General features: G+C 33.7%; 1 non-coding gene across 1 annotated transcript; it reads left to right on the top strand.

Annotated features, from left to right (window-relative positions):
• Positions 1 to 19680: 19680 nt before the first annotated feature.
• On the top strand, positions 19681 to 19787 carry LOC128042656 (small nucleolar RNA R71). Its single transcript, XR_008198171.1, has one exon. It is a non-coding gene; the product is annotated as a small nucleolar RNA R71 (small nucleolar RNA).
• Positions 19788 to 20400: the final 613 nt, after the last annotated feature.

Here is a 20400-nt window from a genome sequence, read left to right as displayed (position 1 = left end):
GTAGTTTCCGAGTTAATGCTCAGCGCTTGAAACATTATTGGGGAGATAAAATTGAACAGGATAAAATCTCGTTCATTTTATCGGATACTTAATTTTTCGTTTTTCTTTTTGAATAAATGATTTAGGGTATATTTGGTAAAGTATGTTAAAATAAATTCTGTCTAGGAGATTGGAACTTAAGCGGGACTGTTTGTGACCCCTCCAATCTTTCCTGAGAATTTATTTTGACATAATTTTCCAATAAATTATCCCCTAAATGGAAAAATAAATTTTTAGTTTCAAATAAAAGGTTCAATTTTGATCCAAGTTTTAATTTGCAACTCAATTTTAAATTTTCATTAAGTCTAGGGACTTAATTGAATTATTTTTAAAATTTAGTCGCTCTTTTCGTAAATAAAAAAAACTAGGTGTCTTTCTTTGTGAATATTTTCAAAAAGCATCTAGAATAAATATCTTTAATATTATTAAAATTTGATAAACTTTAATATATAATTTATATATTAATTTTTATCAACTTAGCTTAGAATTAGGATTAATTAGGAATTTTTTACTTCTGCAGCATAAAATAAGATATGGGAATCAAAAGTAAATATGGACAAGTAGTAAAGTCTAAAGTGTGGCAATAGGTATATACATGTCTAGGATTGGATCTAGGAAGAGCTTGGTACTTAAGCAGTCAAATTGTTCACCTCCTCTTTTCTGGAATCATACTTGGTGTATAGTATCTATTCACTTTAAACAATGAGGACATTGTTCATTTTAAGTTGGGGGGACCGAAAATTGAAATTATTTCCACTTAGAATAAATTTTTTCTTTTAATTATGAATATGATATATTTTTGTTCAATAAATTTGAATTTTGTTAAGTATGAATAAAGTTTGATTATTTCAATAAATTGTTATGTTGCTTAATAATGACATGAAATATATTTCTAATAAAGCATGCAAATCATACCATAAAATTTTAGTTCTTTAGGAAAGTTAGGCATGCATGAAAGTTTAAGTCTTTAGAATTGACTTAGTAGTTTCTTGAGGCGAAATCCTAGGAAGCATGGAATGTTGAGAATGATTTAGGCAACTGTTATTTAGACCGTTTGAGCCTTTCAAGCCAACCATGATGAAATTTTTATCCTTTGAAACCCAACTTTGAGACTTTATGGCCTAATTTTATTTGAACCCTTACAATGTTAGCCATCACTTTTCTTAATTATCTTAAAAATGTCCCAAACACGAGGCTCAGTACTATTCAGAGTATTCTTTGAAAATAAGTTTGGGGAAGTTGCAAAGAAGTATGAAACGCTCTAAAAATTGTTGTACATGCAGTAGAATACTAAAAAAAAAGCATATGTACTTGAAGTAAATTGCACTAAAGAACATGTGAAAAGGAAAGAAAAGTTGATGTATTGAAGGTAATTATTTTGAAAGGTCTGATACAAGCTGAGTCTAGGGTTTTTTTTTTAAACCTAAAATGATCTATCTTTTACCTACCCCTAAGCCCAGCCACGATACAACCTTGTTAAAGACCTATTGATCCAAAGTTCTAATGTTACCTACATTAGTGGAGAGAAATTGCTCTGTTCAACATATGAAGACATCAGTTAAGCTTAATGATTGCAGTTTAATTTTGAATAAGGGATTAAAATCAAATTGGTAGGGATTAACATGCCTTTATTAAGAAACATTTAGTCTAATTTTGCTATTGTAGTAATTGTTGAGATTAATTTGAACGATATATATACTTGAGTAGCATAATTATCAAATTTCTTGTTTTTGAGCATAAGTATATTAATTTCATGATTTTGGGAAGAATGTTGTTCTGAAGGAGTTTTAAAAAAAGTGTTTCCGAAAAAATTCTTTTCACATTTGTGCATTACTCGGGACAAGCAATGAATTATGTTTGGGGGTGTGGAAACACGAAAATTGATGTGTTTTTACATGCCCTTTTAACGTAAAATCATGCTATTTCGGTTAAATTCTTGTCGAAAAATAATTAAATATTATAAAATAATTAAATTATGTTAAAAATATGAGCATGATGAATTTTAATTACTTTTATAGTTAATTTTGATTAATTTAGACTATTTTCGACAGATTCGCACAAAGGGCGAAAATTGGCTCGGTAGACAATGCTCGAAGAATAAAACCGAGAAGCAAGTTGAAGCATCGAGAAAAATTTATTTCCAGCCTAAGATGGTCCAAAAATGTGTGTTAATTCATAATATAATTAATTTTAATTTATTCCCAATTTAATTTGGGCTAAATAAATTATATTAATTAATTATGCAAAAAAGGGTCCAGTTGAACTGCATTGGTTGAACCGAATCTAGTGAACCGAACCAGCCACCAATTGGGCTGCCTAGAACTGTCCATATGCTGACCCAAATCAGCATTTTAGCTGACTAAATAAGCTTGCAAAGAAAGCCCTTGAAGAACTTTCAACCTTGCATTCAACCCCTTCCAAAAAATATGGCTTTATGGATTTGCCCCAGGCTATTTTTAGCAAAGTTGAATCTCTCAACTTTGTCATGAGCGTGGCCAGCCAAGGGGGGTCTCTTTGGCTGATGGAATTTTCTATTTTTATCAGCCACAATCAGCTATAAAAGCCACCCCTTGCTGATCATTCAAATCATCCCTCACACTCTCACACTCTCATTCTCTCTTCTCCTCTCTCATTTTCTCTTAACTTTTCCTTCCCATTTTCCCTTTTGTTCAAGTGCCGATTTCTTCTCTTGGGAAAGAGGTCTTCATCAGCCATTGTTGAGCAGCAATTCAAGTGTTCATAAGCCACCTTGATAGCTTAGGACAACGGAGAACGAAGAACGGAGAAATCAGTCAAGCCACAGAGAAACACCGGATTTGCTTCCTGTTCCCTATCTCTTTAAATTTCGTTGTTGTTTTGAAAAACATGTTTATGAATATTTATGCTATTGAAATGGTTATTTTAATCGATCTAGCTTGAATTTAATCTGTATTGGATTGATTATATTTTGCCTGCTTGAATTATTGAAATTGTGTTTGTGCTGTTATAGGACTCGGTAAGATGCTTGATTAAATAAAATCATGCCTAAGTTATTCTTGCAATATTAATTGTTAGATAACTAATGAATTAATTATTAAATCGTATTGAAATTGTAATTATTTGACACAATCTTGAATCAAGTGCATGTTTATTCTTCTAAGGTAGTGAAGTTAATTTAGTATTATATTTGGCGATACATATGCCATGCATAACTTGCAAGATTATTGTGATTAAACTGTTTCAAGGTAGAAATACTCTATTACCTCACTTGATCTTTTATATGCTTGTGAAGATTGATTAATCACTTGGATTGACATTGAAAAATGTTCAAGAGATTGATTAATTTAATAAGTATGTATGAGCGATAGTTAGCAAATTACCGAAGTTGCCGTGAATTTGTTCAGAAAAGACAAACATAAGTTTAATAATTCTAAGTTAAAGGAATGTAATTAATCCAACACAATTATATCATCTTACTTAAACCTTATTTGAAATCGTGCATTAGAACCTTTTTATTTTTAAATTTTTTTTACTTAGTTTTTAATCATCTTTAAACCAAAATATTTTTCATCACCAAAGTGTTTTAACATTAATTTCATAAATATTCTTTTTTACAGTCCCTGTAGGTACGATAACTCGACATTTACTTGTCACTTTATTACTTGTTGCGATTGTTTACACTTGCACATTTTCGTCATTCCACCCATGTATCCCACACGGCCAGCCTCGTCGATCACACGCTTGTGTTCGATCACACGACCTACCACACTAATGGCCACGCGTTCGAGCGGCGTCGACAGCCTCACTTTTTGGCTTTTCATCGTTCTCTGTTTACAGTGTTACGGTTACACACCTGTAACATTTTTGACACAAAAGCAACTCCAAGCAATCCCGAACCTATAATTGACCAAAATACTACTCAGTTAATCACTTAACCGATGAATTAAAACCAACCCGAACGGGTTACTCAACTATTGAGTGATTGAAACTTACCCCCTATGCTTCAAATAGGTTTACTTACAAGGTAATACCAGAAGAGTATCGATCCAAGCAAAAAGATGCTGCCTAAACAATAGAATAACCCCTAGTCAGAAACTTAACATTCTCAACTACTAACCACATAAAATCACTTACCGAAGTTCTCCACGAAACGCCAAAATAAGGAACAAAAGTGCGATTGCAGTCGAAATGAAAGCAGAATTGAAAGAAAAATGTGAAGAGAATGGTAGGTTTCGGCAAAAGAGAGAAGAAATCTCAAAGGAGAATCGATAGAGTTTTTGGAGAGAAACAACGTAAAAAAGATAAGTACTTATCGAACGATCGCAGTTAATCGAGGGACGACACGAGACCGAATGGAAAGAAGTTGAGAAGAAAAAAAGAATGAGTGAGCACAAAAATTTCGATAGCAAGAAAAAAACTAATGAAAAAAGAAAACGGCAGAAAAAAGGAAGAAGATGAGAAGAGAAAACCGAAAATTATATTTTTAGGGAAAAGAAAAATATGAATAGAATAATTTGATAAGAACTCCGATCCCTTAATTCACTCCTAAATTTTCTCCATCAAACTTTCACTACCCATTTGGGATAATTAGAAACTCCTCCTTCCCTTATTTTTCTCCCCAAATCACTCCAACACCTCCCAAAACCGTCCACCACTTCTTCTCAACTACCAAATTTAAATTCCACGCAAACACTTCAGCATTTCGACTAAACCCAAACACCCACATGGCACAAGCAGCAAAATAAATCCCATTTGCACAAATAGGGGTTCGAACTTCAGACCTCCTGCTCCTTTGCTCTCCAGTTAACCACCAGACCAGCAGACCCATTCTGACATAATTTACCAACATTTAATATAAACCTACTGACTAGTGATAGGGCTTTGTTCAGAAAAATACAAAAAATTTTCCCAAGACAAGGCTTGAACTTAGGACCTCACACACATACCCAAAGCACTTAACCACTAAAGTAGATACACAGTTGTGTCATAAATACACGTAAACAAATATACAAACTTTGGGGCATTACACATGTTAAGACGATATTGATTTGACCCTTCCCATGTTGTTCCAATCGAATAGATTAAAGTGAGACTGGATTTGTCCTTTGAAGAGGAATCTATGATAATTCTAGATCGTGAGGTAAAGGTTCTGAAAAGAAAACAAATCCCACTTGTTAAGATTATGTGACAGAACCATGGCACTACGGAGGTCATGTGGGAACCGGAAGACTCAATCTGTCTACAGTATTCCCATCTGTTCAAACCAAGTAAATTTCAAAAAATAAATTTTTTTAAGGAGGGGAGAGTTATCACGCTTCGAAATATGGGGGGTTAATTGAAATGGTTAAAGAAAAAATGAATTAGAGAGTTTATACGAGTCTCAAGGCCCAATTTCAGGCCCATAGATGTGATGGGCTTGCACTACCTCAAGGCATAGCATTAAGGTCAAAGGTCAAGCAAATCAAACCAAGATTCAATCAAATCTAGTATGAGAGGATGAATCTTTTCAAGGAAATGAGGAATGATACATGCACAAAATGGGTGAAATGTATTAAAGTTAATTCAACCAACCTATCAATTTTCAAGCTAAAAAGGTTAGTCAACTTGTGAGAAAATTTTGGATGAGATCTAAGAATTTTTGGATTAATATGTCTGCACAGAGTTCGAAGATCTATCTCTTATCTTCAAAATGCACTTTAATTCACTTGATTTTGAGTTCGGAAACTCAAGTTATGACCATTTTAGTGAAGACAACATGAGTAGATTTTCTAGACAAGATTATTATGAAAATTATGAGTTTCATACTTTTAATTTGAGTTTAAATCATATTGTGTTCGGGTTTTAGGCTTAATTTTTATTATATATGAGCTCAATATTATATTTATCAACTATTATTTTATTATTATTTTATCCTAATTTTTTATAATTATTAAATATTTTAAGTTATTTAGGAGTTTTATGTCAATAAGAAAGTTTAGCTTAAAACTTCTTGTTTAGGTTAATTAGAGTTCTAGTATACGTAAGAGTTTTATTTAGATTTATTTAGCTAGTTTATAAAAGGCCTTTGCATTGTACAACAATCAATTCGTTATTATTCAACAACTTCTCATTTGTGTTAATAAATTCTTTTTGAAATTTTCTTTTTAAGAATTTTTCTCAAGTTTTCTTTTAGAAAAGTTTTAACAATCTTTTCAGATTGTAGGGATCATCTTCAAACTTTTTCTCCACATTTTCTTTCCTGGAGGGGAAATTAGAGTCGCTTGAAGGGGGTTATGGATTCTTCTTGTTGCAAGGCTCCTTAGGACTTTTACATGCCACGTTCCATTTTTTCCATCTATCATCTTTATTATCTTCTTTATTTTCTTATTTATTGTTCTAATATTTAATTTATTGTTCTGTTTTATTTATCTTAGTTATTTATTTTAATTAATTAATTAATTTTTTTATTTGACTTAAATTTCTTGGTGTTTTAGTTTGTGTCAAAATCCAAGTTTCTTTTTGAACGTCTAGATCCTTAAGTCAAATCCACGACTTGGAAAAACATACCACACTGTCTCCACACCCATTCCTTATCATTTGGTATCAGATTCTTGGGTGTTTTAGGTGTTCTTTGTGTTCTTTTACACTGATTTCCAGCAAACAGCCTGAAAATAATTTTTTTACATAGAAATTTTTCGAGAAAATATATTTTTTAGTGAGTAAATATTTTTAAAATGATCTAAAATTTTACATATTTATTCTTGGCACTCTTTTAGAATATTAAAAAATTTTCCCAAAAAAAAAATTGATCGAAAAGAGAAAAATCGAAAAATTAAAAATAAATAAAAATTTTAAAAAACTTTTGTGAGTTGACTTTTGTGTTGAAAATTTCCAAATTAGATACAAATTATTTTAGGAGGCTCTAGTTTAAATCTTCTGATTTTTGGAAATTGGGAAAGCCTTGAACGAAGTTTGTCAAGTTGCTTCACAATTTTTCAGCTTTTCGGATTTTAGGGATCTTCGTTGATTTTTAGCCTTACGTTTTTATTTATTTTTTATTTTTATTATTCCTTTGCACGTTCTAACACTTTATTGTTTCTTGTGTTAGTAGGCTAAAGTATGTTGCACATTCCTTCCTATATGCAACATAATCCTTTGGTGTTTAGTCGATTTTGGACTCCTAATGCTACTAGGTTTGCTTTGCTAGTTTGATTCTAATACATTCTAATTAGTTGATATAAAAACTTTTAAAAGACTCACAAGATTAATTTTTACCTTATTGAGAATTTGATTTTTATTTCCGAGTGCATAACAGTGAGGTTTTGCTTAATTTTTCTTTTCTTGACTGTTCTGTTCTTTTTAGACTTTCATAATGATTTGCGATACTATGATCGGAAAGTTGCAAAGGGATTAAGAGGTTCGAGATGCTCAAGATCAACAATGGGGCACTATTCTAGACACGACAAAAATATTTGGAATGTCTAAGTACCAAAGTTGAGCGTTAGAATCATAATTGGGGAGATAAGATTGACTAGCTCGTCTTCGTGAAAATAATGTTATACGTGCACCTCACAAGAGTGATGAGACTTTCGTCAATAATAATCGTGGATAGTCTTCTTTGGCTAAACCACATTCTCAATTCCACAATTTTGTGAACATAATAATCCCGAAGCATATTGTGAGTGGGAATAAAAAATTGAACTTTTGTTTTGTTACTATAAATGCTCAAAAGAGGAAAACATCTCATTAGAGACCGTTGAATTTTTGGATTATACATTAAGTTGGTGGATTCAACTTGGAATTAATCGTCAAAGAAACTACGAAAGGGAAATTGAAAAATAGGATGAATTGAAGCAAGTGATGCGAAAGCGTTTCATTCCTTCTCATTACTACAGAGAGGTCAAAACGAAACATCGACGCCATGTTCAAGTTAACTAATCAGTTGATGAGTACTTCTGGATTTTGATTATTATGTGAAATTATTAACTAATCTTTGGAAATTCTTATGGATGACCATGCATATCAAATAAATTACAAGTTATTTTTTACTTGAACACTCATGTGTCTAATATTTTCCTTTGGTTACTGTTGATGGTTTTTTTTTTTGAAGAGGTACTTGATCCAAGCTAATTTGAGGGATCAAAATCATATCTTTGATTTTGGAGATAGTTTTGGTACACAAGAAAGCTTAACTAAGTATTTGTTTTCTTTTATTGTTATTAATTCTCTTCCCTTTTCTTTTTCTATAGCTAAATATTCGAGGACGAATCTTCTTGAGGAATGTCAGAATGATATGGGTCTCAAATTCCAATTTTAGGCCCATGGATATGATGGGCTTCCACTACCTCAAGGCCCAACAACATGGTTAAAGTTCAAGCAAATCAAACCAAGATTCGGTCAAAGTCAGTATGTGAGGAAGAATCTTTTTGAGGAAATGGGTGAAATGTATTAAAGTCAATACAACCAAGTTATGAATTTTTAAGATGAAAATATTAGTTAATTTGCGATAAATTTTGGGATGGAATCCAGGGGTTCTAGATTAAGATGTCTTCATAGAGTTCGAATACCTATCTGTTAGCTTCAAAACTCACTTTGAATCACTTTATTTTGAGTTCGAGAACTCAAGTTATGATTGTTTTAGTGAAGACTGTGAGAAGAGAATTTCTTGATGGGATTATTATGGAAATTACGAATTTCAGGCTTTTAATTCGATTTTAAATCATATTGGGTTTAGGTTTTAGGCTTAATTTTTATTATATATGATCCTAAAAGGTATTTATCAGCTCTTATTATTTTATTTGTAACATCCCATTTCTAGTGAAATTGGAATAGTGGTTTCGAGACCACAAATCTGAGTCAAAAAGAAAATTTATTTTAATATTATTGCATGGTGCGAATTATGATAGGAAAGACGTATGAAAATTTCGATAAGAAAATTTTATCGATTTCATGTTTAATTATAAAAGGACCACATTGCATAAAATGCAAAAGTTAAATTCTAGTAGCTAGAAGGATTAAATAGCTATAGAATTCAAAATTTGAGGTCCTTATATGGTAATTAGACCATTAAATGGAGTTAGTACATATTTATGAAGATTTATCCATGGAAAATTAGAAAAAGAAAAGGACTAAATTGGAAATTGAATTAATTTAATATGGAAATAAGCTAATATCATCTTATTTCATCATCTTCCACGAATTAAAATACATGGAAATCCTAGCTAAGAGAAATCGAGTTCAAGCAAGTTGTTTTGGCTCAATTAGGTATGAATTCTTGTCATGTTTTTAGTAATGTTATATTTTCGAGATCGTAGTAACATAATCTACCTATTTTGGGGATTAATTTGTAAATAATCTACGTATTAAAAGTTTTCCATGGATGAGTATGCTGAAATTTTGAAATTTATGGTAGAAAATGAACGATTGTTGATAGATAAACAACTTTTGTAAAGTAAATTTTGATGAAATTGTGATTTAGGGACTAAAGTGTAAATATGTTAAAATTCATGGAAAATTTTTGAATTTTATGAATTAGATGAGCTGTAAATGTTATATGAAAAAATCCAGTTAGACTTGGAATAAGGATTAAATTGCATGAATTTCATTTTCCAAGCTTAAAGATGAAATCGTCATTTATTAAAAGTATAGGGGCAAAATGGTAATTTTGCCTAGGATGTGAATTGGATGAAATTGAATGTGAATTTTATTAAAATGAGTTAAATTTACTCATATAAATCTGGATAGACCTAGTTCGGAATTGGATCGAAGAAAATAAAAAGTATCAGATTAGTAGCCTAAGAACACAAACAATTATCGAGGTAAGTTCGTGTAACTAAAATATATGTTTATATGTTTAAATTGAATGTTATAATTGTGAAATGTATGATTGTAATGTATAAACATAAATCATATATTCGATAATGTTTTACAAGTGCTAAGTCCCGTTTGAATAAATGAAATTTGATGGATACAGGATTTCCCGTATTGGTTGTGGTCCTGCATATGTTGTGGACACACTATAGCTCTTACGAGCATCCTGTTATAATCCCTCTAAAGCTTCCCATACATGGTTCCTACGAGCATCCCGATCGGTATTGATCCTGCATGTGTTGCGGTCATACCGTAGCTCTTTGTAAGCGTCCTATTATATGATCGGTATGGATCCTGCATATAATACGGACATACTGCAGCTCTTTATAAGTGTCTTGATATAGGCTCTTTGTGAGCTTCCTGATATGGCTTAGTTGAACTTCCTGCTATATGGCTATTCAGAGCTCCCTGATAATAACTCTTCAGAGTTACCTGTTAAGCTCAATGAGCTTCCTGTTTTAAACTCTTATGAGTTTCCTGTTATAGCTCGGATAAGCTTCCTGTTACATGGCTCACATGAACATCCTGTTATATGGCTCAAGAGAGTGCTTCCTAATTATTTTCCCTAATAGGTACCCCTGAATATGATTTGACGGATTACAGTTTTGTACACTTCGAGTGTACTACATGTGTATCCATTGATATTTCAAATAAATTCAACGGGTAAAGTTCTAACATGGTTAAATTGAACTTAAGATGATTTGTTATGGAAATGCACATGTTATATGGAAATATGATATGAAAAACATATGTTTATGAAAGTTATTACATGATGAGCTCATCCTTGATTCTTCATGTATATATGTAATATCTTACTAACAAGTTTCTTGAGATTATATGTGTTTAGGAAAATTTCTAAATTTCTTTGGATAAATTTTGTATGTTTATCTTAAATATAAATGATTGGTAAGTTGATTTTTCGTTATACGAACTTACTAAGCATAATATGCTTACTCTATTTTATTTCCTCTGTTTTATAGTACTCTGAAGCTCGTAAAGGTTGGAAGCGGGTCGGAGCAAGATCACACTATCCTTCAGCTCATTTTGGTATAATTAGTAAAATTTCCCTTGGTATAATGGCATGTATAGGTTAAAATGACCAAACGATGGCATATTAATATTTGGTTGTAATTAGCCATTGGAATGCCTAGTGATGGTATGTTTTGATGTATATGTGTATGAGACCATATTATGTTGATATGTGTTGTGTGCTTGAATTGATATACATATTAGGTATAAATATGGTTAAATGAATATTTGACCAATTTGGTAAGTTGGTAACTTGAAAATATGTGATGATATGTCAAGCATAGGAATTGGTTTGGGAATGTGTCAAAATTTTAATGTAGGTGCAAGACAAATTTGGGTGAGAAATAAGGCTTGGAAATGACCTTATTTTGTCCAAACGGGCAGAGACACGGGCGTGTGTCTCAGCCATGTATGATACACGGCCATGCGTACGGACGTGTGGTTTGGCTGTGTGTCCCCTGCAACATAAAAATTTGAGAAACAGAATGCTTTGAATTGCTCATATGGGCAGAGACACGGGCGTACACACGGCCTAGCACATAGGCGTGTGACTTGGCCGTGTGACCCCTGAACCTAATTTTCAAAAATTAAATTGTCTACACGGCCTAGCACATGGGCGTGTGGCTGGCCGTGTGACCCAAGTTAGAGAGTTACACGGGCAAGGACATGGGCTGGGACATAGCCGTGTGCCTCACATTGAATACCCATACGGCTTGGGACACGGGCGTTTCACTTGGCCGTGTGAGCTACACGGCTTGACCACATGGGTGTGTGTCCCTTGCACTTAAGAAAAATTTTGAAATTTTGCGAAAAATTCTCTGAGTTCCCTGTTTAGTCCCGACTTGTTTCTAAAGCATAAATTCGGTCTCGAGGGCCCATTCAAGGGACATTATGATTTAATATGTTTGATTTTGGTTATGAATTGTAAATGATATGTGTAAACAATTTTTAAATCTGTAAATGCTGGTAATGCTCTGTAACTCTATTTTGGTGACGGATATCGGTTAGGAGTGTTACATTTATTGTATCAGAGTTATGGTTTAGTCGATTCTTGGGCTAACGCAGATATCTCCTGACCATGCCATTATATAATTTGTGATAGTGTGATATAATTTGTGATACTGTGATATCTCCTGACCATTTTGAACATCTTTTTCATATAGTAATATCGTCCAACCGAGCTGAATCTGAGGAATCTGAGAGCAATGATCAAGCTTCTGTTCAAAGAGTTGCTTCCAGTAGTAAAAGGCCCGTATCTGATGGCCGAGGTGGGGAGGGTAGAGAAGCCTTCTTTCAAATGATGAATGAATGGCTTATAGAATTTCTAAGAACAAAACCTGCTGTACAACAACCTCCCCCTCTTGTTCCTCAACTGGTTCCTAATATACTACAAGGTACAGAACCTATTAGAATTGGTGAGCCCTGGTAGATAAAATTCGTCAATATGGGGCAGAAGAATTCAGAGCAACTACCGAAGATGATCTTGAAAGGGCTAAATTCTGGATAGAAAACACTATCAGGGTTTTAGATGAGTTATCTTGCACAACAGTTGAATGTTTGAAATGTTCTGTATCTTTGCTAGAAGATTCAGCTTATTAGTGGTGGAATACTCTGGTTTCTGTTGTACCGAGGGAGAGTATTACATGGGAATTTTTCCAAATAGAATTCAAAAAGAAATATATTAGTGATGGTCACTAAACTAACTATAATTACGATAAAGGCAAGCGCACCTATCGAATAATAGTATAGCTATGGTCAGTAGGGAATATAATATCCACGAGGGCTAAAACTACTAGTAATTACTATTTTTCTATTATTTAGCCGATAAATTGGGATGATTGTTTTAATCTAAATTTACTGATCTAAATTAACTACGAGCGCAACATAGAATGAATTAGGAAAATATTTAAAGATAGCCAAAGAGAAAGAAAATACCTAGGAAATAATCCACCTAGACTTCACTTATTATTCTGAATCTGAATTAAATAATTTATTCACTTGTGTCTTGATTTGTAGAAATGCCTAAATTATGTTAACATCTCTTTCGAGAGTAAGAACAACTGACTCTAGGTTGATTAATCAAAAATATCTTTCTAATTAAAACCCCTATTATCGCATTAACTCGATCTATAGATTCCCTTTTTATATTTGACTCTAATCCAGTAGATTTATGTCGTCCTATTTCTAGGATTACATGCAACTCCACTCAATTATACTAGATCTAGTCTTAAACAGAGACTTTTGCTCCACTGAAATAAAAACATTAAACATGAATTAATATCCCTAAAATATTAAAGCACGAAATAAGCATACATAGTTGAGAACAAGGATCAATTATTTATCATGTAATTTAGAAATCAAATAATAAGATTCATCATAGGTTTCATCTTCCCTAGCTATCTTGGGAATTTAGTTCATAATCTTAAAAGAAAACATCTTGAAGTCAGAAAAACTACAAGACATAAAGGAATTCAAATAAGCTTCGAAAGAAGTTAAAAGGAGATCTTCAATCTTCCGTGCGTCTCATTTAGGTCTTCTTCTAATTATTATTTATAGATTTTAGAATGCTCAGAAAGCCTAAAAATTGGGTTTTTTAGCGTGTTTGGGAAACAGGGTGAGAAATCGACATGGGCTGGCACATGGGCGTGCTCAGGCCGTGTGGATGTTGAAAACAACTCCTTTTACTCGATTTTGGCTTGTTTTTTGCTCCTTTCACTCCCTATGCTCACCTAAGTATAGAAACATGAATTTAAAGGATAAATTCACTAATTTACATAATAAATCATCCAAAAATGCATCAAGAATGGGATTAAAAACATGTTACTTTTATGGCTTATCAAATATCCCCACACTTCAGTGTTTGCTTGTCCTCAAGAAAAATCCTGAATTCATAATTTAAAATTAATCTTCCTCAACTTATAATTTTCATCAATAGTGTTTTTTCATAATTCACAAATAATCATATATTGATAATTCAACTAAAAGAGCACTAAGGATTCAAACAATCCAAGTCGAACATTTTTAAAGCATGAAAACATAGGTATTTCCCATTATCTAAGTAATCACCTTTAATTCAAAATCGACAAGAATCAACATCGTCACTAAAGATTCACTCAAATCACTCAAAGTGTTTAAGGTTCAAAAATAAGCACTCAATAGTCAAACATGAAAAGTCATTACCATAGGCTTGCACGAAAATCAAATCTCCACCACTATAAAATGAGATGATACACAAATCAAAAGGTCTTTAAGAGGTTGTAATAGGGCTTAGGTTAAAGGGTATGGAGGAAGGCTGAAAAAATTGGTTAAAATCGAGATTGAATTGATAAATTACCAAACTAAAAAAATACACAGATGCTTAATTAAAAACAATTACTTTAATCGAAAACTATTCAAGAATAACAGAAGCTTCTTATCAAAATATGAATTTAATTGTTCAAGCTCAATTAACATAGAACTAATTAATAATCAATATATATGTATTTATTATTATTTATTATATATATTTACATATTTTTTTTGAGACCAATAAGAAATAACTCATCAAATGAAACGAATGAGCATAGTTAGGCAACTAACCAAATCAAATCTAGACAAAAAGGGAGTCAATAAAATGGGAAAAATTCTCAACGAATCAAAAAATGAGTTATGGGTTAACATTAATGGGTAAATCAAGAAACGGCGTGTTAGACTCAAAGGGGTTCACTAACGGTTAATTATGTAGGTAGGCTTTTTGTGGAATAAGTGAGTTAAAACCTAAGTTCCTTTATCATCTCAGTATATCAACTCAAAGGTGTGGTCTCGACATGCATAATCGAAGCAAGTTCTAGAATAACAAATCAAATTGAGACACTTATAACCAATAATAATATGAGCAAGAAAAATGTATGCTCTAAAGGCTCAAAATCTCACAAAAAATTATGGTTTTGATGTCAAACTTGTAAATTTAAAACTTCAAGATAATACAACAATTCAGGGAAACAACCTAAAATTTTTAATTCTGAAAATAAATTTATCATGCTTGATTCTCTCATGTCTTAAAGTTTAAACAATCAATTCACAAATACATATGAATTTAATCCAAAACACATCAATAAAAATCACTAATTGATAAAAATTTATTCTAATAAAAGTATGAGAAAACTACTTAAATGAAGGCATAATTCAGAATTTTCTAATAATTATATAAATAATCTCCCCACACTTAAGATATACATTGTCCTCAATGTACAAACAGATATAATCACAATATGAACAAAATAGTATAGGAGAGGAGAAACCTGAAATTGCCCTGAAATTTGGATGAAATCCCCAGAATAGTTAAAAGTGAAATTGTAGTGAAATCTAAATGTATTGCATGATTTCAAGCAAACTACTAAGAAAATAAACACAAGAAGTGAATAAGATTAAAGGATTAAAACTCGATTAGGAACAACCATGAAAATAAAAATATAGTTCACCATATAAAAACAAAATAAGTCTAAGAAAATAAAAATAAAAATAAAAATAAAAATAAAACAAATAGACCCAATGGTCCTTATCATTAGACGCGTCGGTGTCATGAGTTTTCGGCACTGAGGAGGAGATATGGAGATGCTGACAGATCTACTGCAATGCCGCATCAATATTGTCGAACCTCTGAAAGTAGTGTTGCTCGAAGTGAGTGAACTGCTCAGAGAGGTCCGCTAAAGTAGCAATAGAAGACACAGGACGGTGACTCAAAGGTGGAGACTGAGGTGGGTCCCCGTGATGGAAGGGGACATCATCAGTGAATTCCTCGGGTTCATTCTAAGAGTCAAAATGAACTAATCTATACTGAGAAGGATCTACTCCACGGCGCCGCTCGATCATCCTTATATGGATCATGCTCAAGATTCCCTATGGGGACATCTGGCAAACAAGTGTAAGTGTAGAGGATTGCTCTAGTGTGTCAAGGAGACCAAAATGTTGAGCAAGTTGAGTCACATAAGGGCCTAAACAAATGGGCCCTTCCTGTGGGGGTCAATCTAATGGCGAAAGGCTAAGACGATGAAATATGCCAAATCAAATATATGTCTGGTGGCTATGCTCCATAGAAAATAAGCATTAGTAGTACTAACGACTCCGATGCTCTCTCTCCTACCGATCAAAGTGTGAGCTAAAAGGGCATAAAGATACCGTAAGGTCAGAGAGAGAGAAGTTGCCTTCGAGCGACTCGTATCATAAAGTGTCCTACTCACTGTAAGATCTGTCCAACAACTAGCTGGCGAGTGGTGGATGGGTCGATATAGGCAGAGGAAGTTCTCGGCACTCATAAACTCCTCAGTGTAGAGTTCCATTGGCACACCAAGCCACCAATTCTGAAAGTGATGGTGCCTGGCGTGTCATGAGTCGTCATTGCGTGCTAAAGAGTAAACATCAAGCGAAACTCCAACATCAGCTCCATGTATGTGGGCTCGATGATGCAGAAAAATTAGTCCTATGAGGTTGTAGTAGTAAAGGCACGCACGTGATCAGCTAGGTGGACTTGCTCCAACGCGGCCCAATCAATACATCGGCCTAGGCCAAGTGGTCGCACTCGAAGGAGCTGAAATAAATCCTCCAATGGTCTTCCACTTTTTCGAATCTGGGACGGTGACCTTAGACTTGTCGCGTGTATTCGTCATAATGAATTTGCAATAAAGTAATCAAATAAATTAAATGAACGAATCAACATAATAGATACACGCGAATAAGAAAGAAAAATCTAAGTGAAGTTCAACAATTGGACTAAGAGAGATATTGACTTGGAACATAACAAAAATAATAATCGAAAGTTATTACCAAACAAAAACCTAGTAAGAATAAATAAAACTAATAATGATCAACAATAAAAATGAAAAAGCAAGACTAGCAAGAAGAAAAATAAAAAAATAAATCAACTAAAACAAACTACATGCATAATAACGCTTAATGAAAAATAAAATAAAATCAAAACAAAACAAAAATTAAAAATGTCAAGAACTCAAGAAGAAACACAAAATCAACAGTAAAGAAATTGAATAAACAAGAATAAATAAAGAAATAAATAAAATTAGTAAAACTAATAAAAAATAAAATAATTAGAATAAATAAAGAAATAATAATATAATAATAAGAAAAGAAAAATAACAAGGGAGAAGAAAAGAGGAGCGACTACAGCGGTGGTAGGGGTCGAGGGCATGACGGGTGACAGGCATGTGGTGGGACGGAGGTGCGGGTCGAAGGGAGGAAAGGGGGAGGGGAAGGGTCTGGCTTGGTCGGTGCGAGGGTGGAGGTCAATTGGGGCTGGTCTAGAACGGGAGAAGAATGGGTGAAAGGAAAAGAAATGGAAGGGAAGGGCGAGGGATTTAGGGGCGTAGTGTGGTTCAAAAGCGATGGTGGCCAGAGAGATGGGGAGATTTGGTTAGTGGCGGCTAGGGTTAAGGGGTTTGGGGAAGATGACAAAATAAAGAAAACGAAAAGGGAATTGGGGTTTTTAATGGTGACACGGTAGTGTGACGCCCGTGTAACTCTCTGATTTGATTTTTAAATGAAAAAAATAGCTCCAGGTTTCATACGGCCAAGGACATGCCTGTTTGTCCAAGCTGTGTGAGTTACACAGTAGTGTTGCCAGGCTGTGTAACTCATTGTCGATTTCCTTAAAATTTTAAAACTAAGTTTTAAAATTAATTAATTTAAAATAACATGAGATAAAATTAAGAAAATTAGCAGTGTTAACACTCGGGCTGCCTCTTGAGAAGTGCTTATTTAAAGTCTAAGCTCAACTTATCTAGTATTCACACGGTCACGGTGGTTCGCGGAGTTGAAACTCCTCTTTCTTGCTGTCAATTCTATTATCAAAATAAGGTTTGAGTGGAGTAATATTTACCTTAAAAGTGTCGAATTCAGAATGATTAATCTCGACTGTACCGTATGGGAAGACATTTAGTACCGTAAAAGGAGTTGCTCCATTTGCATTAAGTTTTGAAGTGGCAATTTGAGGATCCATTTTATCTAATAGTACCTTGTCCCCAACCTTAATTTGTTGTGTTCCATCCACATTCTCATTATGGTGTAACTTTGGTTCTGCATCGTGTATTCTTGGTTTCTCCTTGACATGTGTCTGCCATTTGTCTAGTTCATCGATCTGTAGCATTCGTTCTTCATGAGTCATTCTGTTTTTGTCACATGAACTGGAACGTGGCTCCATCACGTTTTTCCTAGGGATTTCCTGCAAAGAAGATTGAGCCACAAGTTTACTAATATTAATAGAACTTGTATAATCATCTCGATCACTAGATGTCTTAACAGAATCACGAGCTTGGAGTGTAATTGTTTCGTCACCTACACGAAGTATTAATTCACTTGTACCAACATCTATAATAGTTCTGGCAGTTGCTAAAAAGGGTCAACCTAGAATCAAAGGTACGTCGCTATCCTCATACATGTCTAAAACAATGAAATCAACTGGGAATATGAATTTATCAAATTTTACAAGTACGCCTTCAATAATACCCCTAGGAAATCTAATGGTTTTATCGACTAGTTCAATACTCATCCTAATTTGTTTGGGTTTCCCAAGACCTAATTGTTTAAACATTTTATAGGGCGTGACATTAATACTCACCCCTAAATTATCCAAAGCATTATTAACCTTTAAACTACCAATTAAACAAGGAATAGTAAAACTCCCTGGATCTTTCAATTTGTTAGGTAGTTTATTTTGTAAAATATCTAATCAAACTACGTTTAGCTCTACGTGGGACGAATCATCTAACTTCCATTTGTTTTCCAAAAGCTCCTTTAAAAATTTAATAGAATTAGGCATCTGCGAAAGAGCTTCAATAAACAGTAAGTTAATATGTATTTTTTCAAAAGTTTAAGAAATTTACCAAATTGTTCGTTTGTGTGGTCTCTCCTTATCTCCTTAGGATATGACACTCGAGGTTTATATTCTTTACTAACCGGTTTTTGTTCATTTTGGCTTACCTCAACCTTACCTTTACTTCCCACACTTTCTTGCCTCAGTTCTGGTTTAGATTCAACTAACCCTTCTTCATCTCGAATAGTAATTGCATGAATCTGCTCTCTTGGGTTAGTTTCGGTGTTGCTAGGTAAGCTACCTTGTGGCCATTCTGAAATCAACTTCGTAAGTTGACCAATTTGGTTCTCGAGCCCTTCAATCAATGCTTGTTGATTTTTAAGTGTTGTTTCGGTGCTTTGGAAGCGGGTTTCTGACACAGAAATAAACTTCGTTAACATCTCTTCAAGGTTGGGCTTTTTATCTTGTTGGTAAGGTGGTTGAAAGCTTGGAGGGGGTTATGGTCTTTGGTTTCCTTGACCACCCCAAGAGAAATTGGGATGGTTCCTCCAACCTGCATAATAAGTGTTACTGTAAGGATTATTCTGAGGTCTAGAATTATTACCTATGTAGTTGATATTTTCATTCTCTGTGTTAAGACCGTAGGGTAAATATTCTAGATTGGTCATTCCTCCTCCATTTGCATCGCATTGCATCACCGGATGTACCTGTGTAGAAACATATAAACCATCAATTTTCTTATTTAATTATTCTACCTAATTTGATAACATGGTGACTGCATCTAGATTGAAAACACCAGTTGCTTTATTAGGCTTCGTCCTCATGACTTGCCACTGATAATTATTCAGTGACATCTCTTCTATAAACTCATAAGCCGCTTCAGGTGTCTTATTGTTTAGGGTACCACCGGCTACTGCATCGATTAACTGCCTAGTTAAGGGATTCAAACTGTTGTAGAAGGTTTTAACCTGTAGCCATGAGGTAACCCATGGTAAGGACACCTTCTCAATAAATTCTTACACCTCTCCCATGCATCATATAGGGTCTCTAAGTCCATCTGCACGAAGGAAGAGATATCATTCCTCAACTTAGTTGTCTTAGCCAGTGGGAAGTACTTCAATAGAAATTTCTCAGTTATTTGATCCCATGTAGTGATAGAACCTCTTGGTTGAGTGGTAAAGAATTCAACCACTGTTTTGCTTTATTCCTCAACGAGAAAGGAAACAACCGTAGGCAAATGGCATCATCAGAAACGCCATTTATCTTGAAAGTATCACAGTCTTCCAGAGAATTAGCCAAATGAGTATTTGGATCCTAGTCTTGCAAACCAGCTAATTGAACAAATTGTTGTATCATCTGAATTGTGTTCGGCTTCAGTTCAAAATTATTCGCAGCAATGGTGTGTTTCACAATACTCGATTTAGCCCTAATTAGAGTGGGCTTGGCATAACCGTACATAGTACGAGGAGCAAGATTTGGACTTGTAGGATTCACAGCAACCACAGGAGGTAGCTGATTATTTTGATTATCAGCCATCTCCTCAGTAACAATAATAACGTCCTCTTGCTCTTCCACTATATTCTCTAGACTCTGCTTTGCTTCTCTACGGTTTCTGTGAGCTGTACTTTCAATTTCACTATCAAATACTAATGGTCCCGACAGATTTCTTCTAGTCATAAACTAAAGGAACCTGCCAGAAGTAA

This window comes from Gossypium raimondii, chromosome 7 (genome assembly GCF_025698545.1).
Source record: "Gossypium raimondii isolate GPD5lz chromosome 7, ASM2569854v1, whole genome shotgun sequence".
Lineage (NCBI taxonomy): Eukaryota > Viridiplantae > Streptophyta > Magnoliopsida > Malvales > Malvaceae > Gossypium > Gossypium raimondii.
The sequence above is the reverse complement of the archived record's forward strand: the minus strand, read 5'-3'. Positions and strand labels throughout refer to the sequence as shown.